Source organism: Natator depressus, chromosome 8, assembly GCF_965152275.1.
Source record: "Natator depressus isolate rNatDep1 chromosome 8, rNatDep2.hap1, whole genome shotgun sequence".
Lineage (NCBI taxonomy): Eukaryota > Metazoa > Chordata > Testudines > Cheloniidae > Natator > Natator depressus.
In genome coordinates this window covers 90070013-90083065 of record NC_134241.1, presented here as the reverse complement: position 1 = coordinate 90083065, position 13053 = coordinate 90070013, and positions in this window count along the sequence as shown.

Here is a 13053-nt window from a genome sequence, read left to right as displayed (position 1 = left end):
AAAAGCTTTTGGTAATACTGTTCCCCACAGCCCCAAACCAATCCGAGGTCTTCTCCAAAAGACCCATGGCTGTGGATTGAAGATCCTCATTTGTCATGGCTTTTATTTTCATAAAGGTCATGGTTTATTCACAGTTCCCTCTATAGCTTCCCCAGGCAGCCAGAGGAGTTGTAGGAGGAATGGTAAATAATCTGTGATCTGCGTGACACAACCAGGGGCAGTCAGTAATTCTATTTATACTTTCTAGACTAACACCACAAAGAAAAGGGCAAGAGACTGACTCTGTATTATAAATAAATGCTGGAATTCTCCCTTCTATTTCTACCACCCCCAGTCCAGGGCAGTTTGAGCTATGTCCTTGCCAGGCCCCAAAGGAGCAAAAGATCTTGGGCTCTGTCACCTTTGTAGTTGTCAATGCCTCTCTGACCCCACAGCTCAGTATAAAACGATGTTCTTGCAACCACACACTCAGGACCCTAGTTTAAGGTCTACTTTCAGACACTAGGTTAACAGGGAATAATAAAAGGATTGTGTCAAATTATACTTCTACTCGAGGAAGAGCTGTAATGCCACTAAATACCTCGTAATTAATCAAATGGTGATTACCACCATGGAAGTGTGACATATAGAGCCTATTGAGGTAGTATGATTATGCTGAGATGGAGCAGTTAATATACCTTTGCCTGAAAGGAGTGGAATGAATTAATTTAACATTACACATGTATAAAACGTTCGTTTTTACAGTTGCACTGAGCACTGGTGTATAATTCCATTATCATCTTTCTCCACAGTTTCACACTTCATATCCCTAATTTAGCTGCATTTATACTCTATTTAAAACAGTCTTATTGTTTTCCTTCTCCGTTATGTACATTTTGTTCTCTGATATTATGGACAATCCTGTGATATCCAGATCATTTAAGAGAAAGACACACAAGACCTTTTCAGTGTATTGTAATGCTCTAAGCTTAAAAGGAACAAGGATCTTTTTCACGGTCTTAGACCTTGTCTAAACACACAAGTTCTACCGCTCTAAGTATACTGGTATATTAACAACTCTTTGATAATGCCTAGGAGCCCCAGTTATGGACTAGGAGCCCCAGTTATGGACTAGGACCCCTTCGTACTAGGCATTATGCAAACACAGAATAAAAAGATAGTCTCTGCCCCAAAAAACTTACAATCTAAATAGCTGCAGCAGTATGAGCCGTAGTGCACTACTATAAAAGTGCTTAGTATCAGTATTGTTTATTCCCATGCAGGGAGGCACATTTATTATCAATACAATTGTCTCCACATGCAGGTACCTGCAAAATGCTGTTCATGTTATTGAACGTGGACTTTTTAACCAGCGTATTAGTGTGTGTTGCATTGGCATACTTTTTTGTTTTGTGAAAATAATGCAATTAGTATTTTTAAGGGTTGGGTGAGGAGCAAAAGGAACCCCCCAAAATATTCCTGCTTAGGATCCCTGATGGTCTGCCACTGCCTCTGATCCCAAACACCTAGGAGCAACTCTGCCTGAGAATTAAGTGTAGTTAGAGAGATTAAGGCAGAGAGCAAACTCCCACTGCTTGCAACAGCTCCTCTTAAAAAAAAAAAAAAAACACAATGCATTTTTTTAATTTAATTTTATCACAAAGCAACAATGCAGCTTCCAAGCAGCGTGAACGCTGCTCACACAGGAAAAGGAGCTTGTAAGACGGTAACAGCACTATCTGGTGACGCCTGCCATCGCAGCAGTGAGCATACAGACAAAAGGCAATGCACATTCTGAATGAATATTTATGGGATTTGGCCTGTGGCCTACTGAGGACCCGCGTCTGACCATGATCTTTGCCATGATGGTTATGGAATGAGGATCCTGGTAACACGAGAGGGAAAAGCGAACGCTCCTGCAGCTGACCTGTCAGATCTGACACGATCCCTGTGGCTGCATGGAGCATGTGTCGCTTAAAATGCCGCCACAGTGATGGGGGAACCTGGCGCCCGTATGGCCAACACTCCTGATTTTTGCAGGAGTCAGGGAAGGGGTTTGGGCTGGGGCCGGAGCCAGCCTCTAAATAATGCCCAGAGTGCCAGCCCATAGAGAATTTGAGCCCTCTGGTTGGCTGTCTGCCCCACTTGCCTGCCTCCTGAGACAGAATGACCAATCAGTGCTGCAGCAGGCAGAGCTCCGTCTCTACCTCTCTTCTTCCCCTTCCTACCCCCTCTTGCCCCAAGCAACCTGAAGCCATTCTCACAGGAGGGGAGCAGGGAGCTGAAAAGCCCAGCCGCTCAGGATGGATCTCACTCCTCCTCTCCTGTGAGCAAAGGGTACAGAGATCTCTGACCCTCTCTGGTTCCTGCCTGCAGCCCGGCCTGGGAAGGTGAAGAGCCCTGGAGCTGCACCACCCAGGCCTTGGGGTGGGGGTGAAGAACCACAGGAGGAGCAGAGGTGAGACTGGGGGGTTATTTGGGAGAGTGGGCAGCACTGATCTCTCTCTCTCACGCATGCATGCACAGTGGGATGACCAGAGGGAGGTCAAAAGACAGACAACCCCCTTCTCTCCCCCCTTTCCCCCCCAATATGACCTTTTTCTTTTCCTTTTTTCTTGACTTTGAATCTCTGGAGGTTGGCAGTGCTGTGGTTCTCTTCTCACATCCACTGAGTAGAGTTGCTGTGTGTCTAGTTTTCAATGCCCGGTTGAAAAGGGACCGGGGCGGCTCTGGTCAGCAATGCCGACCGGGCCATTAACCGTCCAGTTGGCGGTGTTGCGGGTTTAAGGCAAGCTAGTCCGTACCTGTCCTGACACTGCGCTGCACCCTGGAAGCGGCCAGCAGGTCCGGCTCCTAGGCACGGGGGTCACAGGGCTCCATGCGCTGCCCCTGCCCCAAAGACTGGCTGCACACTCCCATTGGATGGGAACCGTGGCCAATGGGAGTTGGGGTGGGGATGGTGCCTGCAGGTGAGAGCAGCGCGCAGAGCCTCCTGGCCCCCTCCACCTAGGAGCTGGACCTACTGGCTGCTTCTGGGGCGCAGTGCAAGGCCAGGACAGGCAGGGAGCCTGCCTTAGCCCAGCTGAACCACTGATTGGGAGCCGCCCGAGGTAAGCCTACGCCCCAACTCTCTGCCGCAGCCCAGAGCCTCCTCCTGCACTCCAAACCCCTCATTCCTGGCCCCACTCCAGAGCCTGCACCCCCAACCCAGAGCCCTCACCCCTTTCCACACCCCAACCCCCTGCCTCAACCCACAGCTCCCTCCCACACTCTGAATCCATCAGCCCCACCCCCCAGCCTGGAGCCCCTTCCTGCACCCCAAACTTCTCATCCCCAGCCCCACCCCAAAGCCTGCACCCCCAGATGGAGCCCTCATCCCCTCCTGCACCCCAAGTCCTGCCCCAGCCTGAAGCCCCCTCCTGCACCCTGAACCCCTCATTTCGGTCAGCAGCCAGAGCCCTAACTCCCTGCCCCAACCCAGAGCCCCCTCCCACACCCTGAACCCCTCATTTCTGTCTCCACCCCAGCCCAGTGAAAGTGAGTGAGGGTTGGGGGGAGAGAGACACTGAGGGAGGGGGACCGCAGTGAGCAGGGGTGGGGCCTTGGGGTAGAGGCGGGGCCTCAGGGAAGGGGCGGGGCTAGGGTGTTTAGAAAGTTGGCAACCCTACCATTGAGTGACTCCAGTCTTGTTAGTTGGAGTTACTCCCAGTTTACACAGCTGTAAATGGGTGGAGGATCAGGCCCCTGGTGTTGGAAGTTTCCAAGCTCAGTGTCGGCTAGCGGAGGGTTATCGTGCTGCGGTGGAGATGTGATGTGAATGGCTCTCTCCCTAGCCAAGCTGGCAGGACAGAAAAAGGCTGCTGCCCTGTTTAAATTAAAACATTTTATTAAACGTGGTACAGATAACAGGCCAGGCTATGGAATTATCCCGCCAGATCCATGTGCAGCTGGACCCCTGTGGTTGTAGAGTTCTGCTCTCCTATGTAGAAAGAGGCTCGGTGTGTCTAAGATTCGTGCCGGGGAAAGGAACGGAGACTGGGCAGACTCCAGGGGAGTTACACATCATCTCCCTACAGTCAGCAGAAAACATTTCCTGAAACCCCATTTTCCAAGGCCTATGACCTGGGGCAGTTCCCTGAAATGCAGGTCCAATGGAGTGCCATCATCTCAGACCTGGGGCAGTGACTTGAAGAACCTAGGCAAGGACCACTAAGAATTGTTAAAGATCCTAGGGCCCTTTTTGCAAGAGTAGGGTTATCAACACTTGTTCCCTGGCCAAATTTCAACACAAGTAATTATATGCCATTTTCCTAAAGTCCTCCTGCAGTCTTCAGAAGTGCAGAGCCTCCACGCAGCTAGCACTGGCCTCCCGTTGATCTCCCTGGGGATCTGCCAGGTTGGGTGATGGGTCCAGTGGCTCATTCTGCAGGAGTCACTGATCCAGACCAAGGTCACTATGATGTGCCAATGTGTTGTGATGTGACAATCCAGCCTCCAGACATGACGGGACATGCTCGACCACATGCAGAGTCTGCCCTACAGAAAGAGTTAAAGTGAAGTTCAGCTTCTAATGCTGAACCACAATGATAACCCCGTGGAAACACAAACTCTAGCTGCTCCCCACCCCACCTCTGTCAGTAAGTGAATGTTATTCATGCTTATTTTATAGATTGCAGAGAGGATCAAGGACAAATCCTATCCCTGTCCCCTTGGGTGTGGAGGGGCCTTCTGGCACATACCACTGCATGGAGGGAGGGCAGGATTTGAGGTTGCCATACCCAGTGTACAGCATGTGCTTCAAATACTATGTGGATCCTCCCACCCTCCATTCAGCAGAGCAAGCAGGCTAGAGGCTGCTGCAGCCAGTCTATGACCTGGAGGGGAAGTTTTCTTGCTTTTCGCTACTCTGTTTTCCCAACACCAGCTTCTAGGGCTGATCATTAGGGAGATGGATATGTCCCTGAGTAACTTGCCAAAGGGGTTTGCAGCAGGTCAGTGGCAGAGCAAAGGAAAGGAGGGGTGTTCTGTCTCCCCATCTGCTCTGTTCTGGTCTTTATGAATTCCTATACTGCACTATTTGAGCACCTTTTGCTCAGTCCATTACCATGCTGCTTCCAGGCTCAAAAGGGTTAAGCTGCAGAGGTTAGACACAAGTTTAACGCTGTCCTGATTCCCCTTCCCCCCCCTTTCACCATTGCACAGCTGGATAGGTGCAATGAGGAGAGGAGTTGGCATCTCCTTCCTCTGAACCATCCAATTTGGGGCACTCTTGGGGGCAGGATAGCAGACAAGGTGGATCAATGGTCTGATAAGGTACATTCTCAAACAGAAACAGATGGTGCAATTTCCAAACCAGTTCCCTTCATTAGTGGCTGTTGAGGTCATGTAGAACAGAGAAGTAATGGCTCAAACGCTAGGGAAGTCTGTGGTTTGCAGCATGACCATGCCCCCAGCACTGTCACTCCGTGACAGGTGTGTCATATACAATCCAGGCTGTATCCACGTTTGAAAAACACCCCCTTAATGATGTTCTCCGTCCTGATCTCAGCAGCAGCTACTTTCCTCCCAAATCATTTAGTGAAACTCCTTTCTATCACACTGGCCTATTATCTTAAGCTTCCCATTGAAAAGCAATTTTATTTCATGAAATCTCGTCAGGAGATCATGACTATCTGAGACGGTTTTATCTGTCCTCGTAGTTATATGCTTCAGTGTTCCTGCCCGATAAGCAGAAAATCAGTACATAACTCTCCTGTTATATTGTTCCCAGAGGTCATTATCTTTCTGCATCTTGGGAAGCAGCTAAAACTGGACAAATTATTTTGTGGCCAAATGGACTTTAAAATGCTGCTATTTCTTAAGCAGGGAATAGTTCATTGAGAGGGCCTTTTCCTTCCTTTTGGCAAAAAGAAATTAACCCTCTGCTTCTTGGAATCAGGACTCCTGCCAGTAATGCCACAAGTTTGCAGTGCAACTGTCTTGTCTTAGCTTCTCCTCTGAAGGTGTTCGTAAATGTAGAGACAGTCTTGCCGGTTCCTCCTACTGATGTCAGCCTTGGAGTTCCAAGTCTGGAATAGCAGGCTTTCAGGGCCTCTCATTATTACCTATGGGGATTTACCAGGGTCAACTCTCAGTAATATTAGTCAATGGGATAGCAAAACCCTACAGTCTCATGTGCTGTGTAAGGCATAAACTGTTCCTAATCACCCTGAATATCCTGAATGGCCCTGACTATCCAATGCCCCTGAAAATGACACACGATGATCGCATGTGCTGAGTGCTTTGGACTGAGAACCTCAATTTTGCTCAGTTTTCCAGTTGGCCCTCATCTCCTTAATGAGTTGCTGACCCAAAGCCCCGTATCTGAAATGTGGAGGGGAGCGAGTCATAGAATCATAGAATCATAGAATATCAGGGTTGGAAGGGACCCCAGAAGGTCATCTAGTCCAACCCCCTGCTCGAAGCAGGACCAATTCCCAGTTAAATCATCCCAGCCAGGGCTTTGTCAAGCCTGACCTTAAAAACCTCTAAGGAAGGAGATTCTACCACCTCCCTAGGTAACGCATTCCAGTGTTTCACCACCCTCTTAGTGAAAAAGTTTTTCCTAATATCCAATCTAAACCTCCCCCATTGCAACTTGAGACCATTACTCCTCGTTCTGTCATCTGCTACCATTGAGAACAGTCTAGAGCCATCCTCTTTGGAACCCCCTTTCAGGTAGTTGAAAGCAGCTATCAAATCCCCCCTCATTCTTCTCTTCTGCAGACTAAACAATCCCAGCTCCCTCAGCCTCTCTTCATAAGTCATGTGCTCTAGACCCCTAATCATTTTTGTTGCCCTTCGCTGGACTCTCTCCAATTTATCCACATCCTTCTTGTAGTGTGGGGCCCAAAACTGGACACAGTACTCCAGATGAGGCCTCACCAGTGTCGAATAGAGGGGAACGATCACATCCCTCGATCTGCTCGCTATGCCCCTACTTATACATCCCAAAATGCCATTGGCCTTCTTGGCAACAAGGGCACACTGTTGACTCATATCCAGCTTCTCGTCCACTGTCACCCCTAGGTCCTTTTCCGCAGAACTGCTGCCTAGCCATTCGGTCCCTAGTCTGTAGCGGTGCATTGGATTCTTCCATCCTAAGTGCAGGACCCTGCACTTATCCTTATTGAACCTCATCAGATTTCTTTTGGCCCAATCCTCCAATTTGTCTAGGTCCTTCTGTATCCTATCCCTCCCCTCCAGCGTATCTACCACTCCTCCCAGTTTAGTATCATCTGCAAATTTGCTGAGAGTGCAATCCACACCATCCTCCAGATCATTTATGAAGATATTGAACAAAACCGGCCCCAGGACCGACCCCTGGGGCACTCCACTTGACACCGGCTGCCAACTAGACATGGAGCCATTTATCACTACCCGTTGAGCCCGACAATCTAGCCAGCTTTCTACCCACCTTATAGTGCATTCATCTAGCCCATACTTCCTTAACTTGCTGACAAGAATACTGTGGGAGACCGTGTCAAAAGCTTTGCTAAAGTCAAGAAACAATACATCCACTGCTTTCCCTTCATCCACAGAACCAGTAATCTCATCATAAAAGGCGATTAGATTAGTCAGGCATGACCTTCCCTTGGTGAATCCATGCTGACTGTTCCTGATCACTTTCCTCTCATGTAAGTGCTTCAGGATTGATTCTTTGAGGACCTGCTCCATGATTTTTCCAGGGACTGAGGTGAGGCTGACCGGCCTGTAGTTCCCAGGATCCTCCTTCTTCCCTTTTTTAAAGATTGGCACTACATTAGCCTTTTTCCAGTCATCCGGGACTTCCCCCGTTCGCCACGAGTTTTCAAAGATAATGGCCAAGGGCTCTGCAATCACAGCCGCCAATTCCTTCAGCACTCTCGGATGTAACTCGTCCGGCCCCATGGACTTGTGCACGTCCAGCTTTTCTAAATAGTCCCTAACCACCTCTATCTCCACAGAGGGCTGGCCATCTCTTCCCCATTCTGTGATGCCCAGCGCAGCAGTCTGGGAGCTGACCTTGTTAGTGAAAACAGAGGCAAAAAAAGCATTGAGTACATTAGCTTTTTCCACATCCTCTGTCACTAGGTTGCCTCCCTCATTCAGTAAGGGGCCCACACTTTCCTTGGCTTTCTTCTTGTTGCCAACATACCTGAAGAAACCCTTCTTGTTACTCTTGACATCTCTTGCTAGCTGCAGCTCCAGGTGCGATTTGGCCCTCCTGATATCTTTCCTACATGCCCGAGCAATATTTTTATACTCTTCCCTGGTCATATGTCCAACCTTCCACTTCTTGTAAGCTTCTTTTTTATGTTTAAGATCCGCTAGGATTTCACCATTAAGCCAAGCTGGTCGCTTGCCATGTTTACTATTCTTTCGACTCATCGGGATGGTTTGTCCCTGTAACCTCAACAGGGATTCCTTGAAATACAGCCAGCTCTCCTGGACTCCTTTCCCCTTCATGTTAGTCCCCCAGGGGATCCTACCCATCCGCTCCCTGAGGGAGTCGAAGTCTGCTTTCCTGAAGTCCAGGGTCCGTATCCTGCTGCTTACCTTTCTTCCCTGCGTCAGGATCCTGAACTCAACCAACTCATGGTCACTGCCTCCCAGATTCCCATCCACTTTTGCTTCCCCCACTAATTCTACCCGGTTTGTGAGCAGCAGGTCAAGAAAAGTCTTGAGATCCTGCTCTAGACGTCACAGCTTGGGCCCATCTCTAATTCTGGGTATTGGCAATTGCTTTATTCATGATATTTATCATTCTTTTTTGAAAGAAGAAATCAGTCCCAGACACACTTTGCCATGTAGGATATATAATTATCTAAAGAATAGGGAGTTTCATGTTTGCCACTTTATAATAACTCTAAGATATTACTAAGGATTATTATTTACTGTGTCTGATTTTCATCTCATCTAACACATTTTGTAAGTCAGGGGTAGCTCCACTGAATTCAAGGAGAGACATTGGTGTAAATTGGATTGAGTAAAGATGGAATCAGGCCCAAAGAGATCTTACAAAATTATAACTGACTTTTGGCCAAACACAGTCTTTCTCCAATAGATTAATAGGAACAGCAAAATTTCTGTCAAAATCCAGGCCTAGCTTTTGAAAACTTAGGTTAAAAAAAGCTGACTATGCCGAAGCTCAGTGAGTTTGTCCAATATTAATGTTATGGTCCCATGGCTTTTTCTACTGAAATTTCACTAGGTGGAGCAATAGACAAAACATTTCAGTTTTTACATTCCACTAAATGCCAGTTCTTTCTGATATATTTCCCTCTACATCTCTGTGCTCTGGGTTTGCCGTTAAAGCTCCTTGATACTTCAGGTTTCAGAGAAACAGCCGTGTTAGTCTGTATTCGCAAAAAGAAAAGGAGTACTTGTGGCACCAGCAGGAGAGTGGGGTGGGAGGAGGTATTTTTTCATGCTTTTTGTGTGTATATAATAAGATCTTCTACACTTTCCACAGTATGCATCCGATGAAGTGAGCTGTAGCTCACGAAAGCTTATGCTCAAATAAATTGGTTAGTCTCTAAGGTGCCACAAGTACTCCTTTTCTTCTTGATACTTCAGTCTCTTTGAGTTGTGTAAAGGGGCTATACAGAAAGATAGGTCATGTGATAGCTTTATCCCTTTAACCCTTTAAGAAAAGGAGTACTTGTGGCACCTTAGAGACTAACCAATTTATTTGAGCATAAGCTTTTGTGAGCTACAGCTCACTTCATCGGATGCATACTGTGGAAAGTACAGAAGATCTTTTTATACACACAAAGCATGAAAAAATGGGTGTTTACCACTACAAAAGGTTTTCTCTCCCCCCACCCCGCTCTCCTGCTGGTAATAGCTGTGATAAAGTGATCACTCTCCTTACAATGTGTATGATAATCAAGTTGGGCCATTTCCAGCACAAATCCAGGTTTTCTCCCCACCCCCCCACAAACCCACTCTCCTGTTGGTAATAGCTTATCTAAAGTGATCACTCTCCTTACAATGTGTATGATAATCAAGGTGGGCCATTTCCAGCACAAATCCAGGGTTTAACAAGAACGTCTGGCGGCGGCGGGGGAGGGTAGGAAAAAACAAGGGGAAATAGGTTACCTTGCATAATGACTTAGCCACTCCCAGTCTCTATTCAAGCCTAAGTTAATTGTATCCAATTTGCAAATGAATTCCAATTCAACAGTCTCTCGCTGGAGTCTGGATTTGAAGTTTTTCTGTTGTAATATCGCAACTTTCATGTCTGTAATCGCGTGACCAGAGAGATTGAAGTGTTCTCCGACTGGTTTATGAATGTTATAATTCTTGACATCTGATTTGTGTCCATTTATTCTTTTACATAGAGACTGTCCAGTTTGACCAATGTACATGGCAGAGGGGCATTGCTGGCACATGATGGCATATATCACATTGGTGGATGTGCAGGTGAATGAGCCTCTGATAGTGTGTTTTTTGCGAATACAGACTAACACGGCTGTTACTCTTTAACCCTTTAGTTACTAGCTACGGCCCAGGTGGGAAACACTTGGGAACTGGCTAATTTCCTACTGCAAATGGTTAGCTACTGGGGCAGTGAGGTTCTGTGCCCTGGGAAGAGGAGAGGGAGTCTTGGAGGTGAAGTAGGATGGGGTCTTAGGACAAAAAGCCATATACAGCCCAGCTATCCCCTGCTGGGAACTCCTCCCTCCAGCCCCCGCTCAAATTGTAGCACAGGGAGGCAGTCAGATGAAGCACTAGGCTGACCCTGGCATGGAGACCAGGTGACTGTGTAGGGAGGCAGTGTCAGAGAGGAGGCAGGTGGGATGGGGTGGGTGCTCAGTGGGTCAGACATTGGGTAAGTGGGTGGCACATCATTTTTCTCTGGGGTGGGGAATGGAGGGGCTTCCTGTTCTTGAATGAGAGGGGCCAACGTCCTGGAACAAATTATACAGGCCGTATCCTGAGTGTGCCTGGGGTTAAGGTGCTGGGCATGGCAGACAAATCTAGCTCTGGTTGAGGCGCCTTGAGATGGTTATTCGGATGCGCTGATTATGGGCTTCTAGGCCACGTTACAGTGCCAAATGGCGATGCTGTTGATCTGCATGATATTCTGTCAGAGGCTCTTGCTCATTTTAATTTCCCAGACAAAAGATAAATCAATCCTTGCCCCTGACAGCCTAATCTCTTTCTAAACAATTAAGCTCTACTGACAGCCACAGAGCTGGGAAAATGCAGCCCGTAGATCAGACAATTTCTGCATGATAAACCGCTAGGTATAAGTTTCTGCACTGCAGCTAACAGCAGCCGCAGTGGCAGTGTTGTTTGGCAAACAATGCGGTGATGGATACCTGGGAGAGCTGTTGGTTTATGGCAGGGATAGGCAAGCTGATTTTCAGTGGCACTCACACGGCCCGGGGCCTGCCCACCGGTCTGGGCATTTTAATTTAATTTTAAATGAAGCTTCTTAAACATTTTAAAAACCTTATTTACTTTACATACAACAATAGTTTAGTTATATATTATAGACTTCTAGAAAGAGACCTTCTAAAAACGTTAAAATGTATCACTGGCACGCGAAACCTTACATTAGAGTGAATGAATGAAGACTCGGCCCACCACTTCTGAAGGGTTGCTGACCCCCGGTTTATGGTGGTAATGTTCACTCCTCTGTCTCCACGCTTTCACCTTATTTAAGTCAGCAGAGTCATCCTTTCCAGTGCCTGGTTCTCACACGTGCACAGAGAGCTGGAAATGGAACCCTGCCCATTGAAGTTAATGGGAAGTTTCCTATTGATGTTAATGGGCTTTGGATCAGGCCCTTCTGTCCCCATACACAGGCCTTTACCAGCTGGATCCTTTACAAGGCAAGATTTTCTCCTTTCATCTCTTCCAAGACACTTCAACCACCATGCACGCCTCTTTCTAAGGGGCATCATTATTAGCAAATTATGTTCTTTCTCACTGAGGCTCTGGTGGGGCGGGCGGCGAGAAGAGCAACAGCTGGAGCTGGAGCCACATGGAGGAGCTGCTCTCTGCTCAGCTGCTGACTCCTGACTCAGAGCAGTGTCTGGCTTCCAGACCAGGCTCCAAGCGGTTGGTGCTGCCGGCCGGGGAGAAGGGGGGGGGGGAAATCCTGCCTGCCCCCCTTCTGCTCCAATTGCCCAGGCCCTGGCCTCTCACTATGGAGACTGACCCCTTCCTGTCCCCTTGCTCCAGGGACCAACCCCCGCCATGTCCCACTGTGCCTCGACTAGGGTTGCCAACTTTCTAATTTCACAAAACCAAACACCCTTTCCCTGCTGCCTCCCTGAGGCCCCGCCCTCTTCCCTGAGGCCCCGCCCCTACTCACTACATTCCCCCTCCCTCAGTGGCTTGCTCTCCCCAATCCTCACTCACTTTCACTGGGCTTTGAGGGCTCCGGGGTGGGGCCAGAAATGAGGCGTTCAGGCTGTGGGAGGTGGCTCTGGGCTGAGGCTGGGAACGAGGGGGTTCATGGTGGGAGGGAGCTCTGGGCTGGGGAAGAGGGTTGGGGTATGGTGGGGGGTGAGGGCTCTGGCTGGGGGTGCAGGCTCTGGGGAGGGGCCAGGGATGAGGGGTTTGGGGTGTAGGAAGGGGATCTGGGTTTGGGGAGGACTCAGGGCTGGGACAGGGGGTTGGGGCATGGGCTTACCTTGGGTGGCTCCCAGTCAGTGGCGCAGCGGGGATAAGGCAGGCTCCCTGCCTGTCCTGGGGCATCACGCTGCACCCTGGAACCAGCCAGCAGGTCCAGCACCTAGGCAGGGGTTGGGGGGCCAGGAGGCTCTGCGTGCTGCTCTCGCCCGCAGGCACCATCCCCCGAGTTCCCATTGGCCACAGTTCCCATCCAATGTGAGTGTGGAGCCAGTGCTCGGGGCAAGGGCAGCGTGTGGAGCCCCATGACTCCCCCGCCTAGGAGCTGTACCTGCTGGCAGCTTCCGGGCGCAGCATGGTGCCAGGACAGGTAGGGACTAGCCTTAAACCCGCAGCACTGCCGACTGGACTTTTAACAGCCCGGTCGGCATTGCTAACCAGAGTCACCAGGGTCCCTTTTTGACT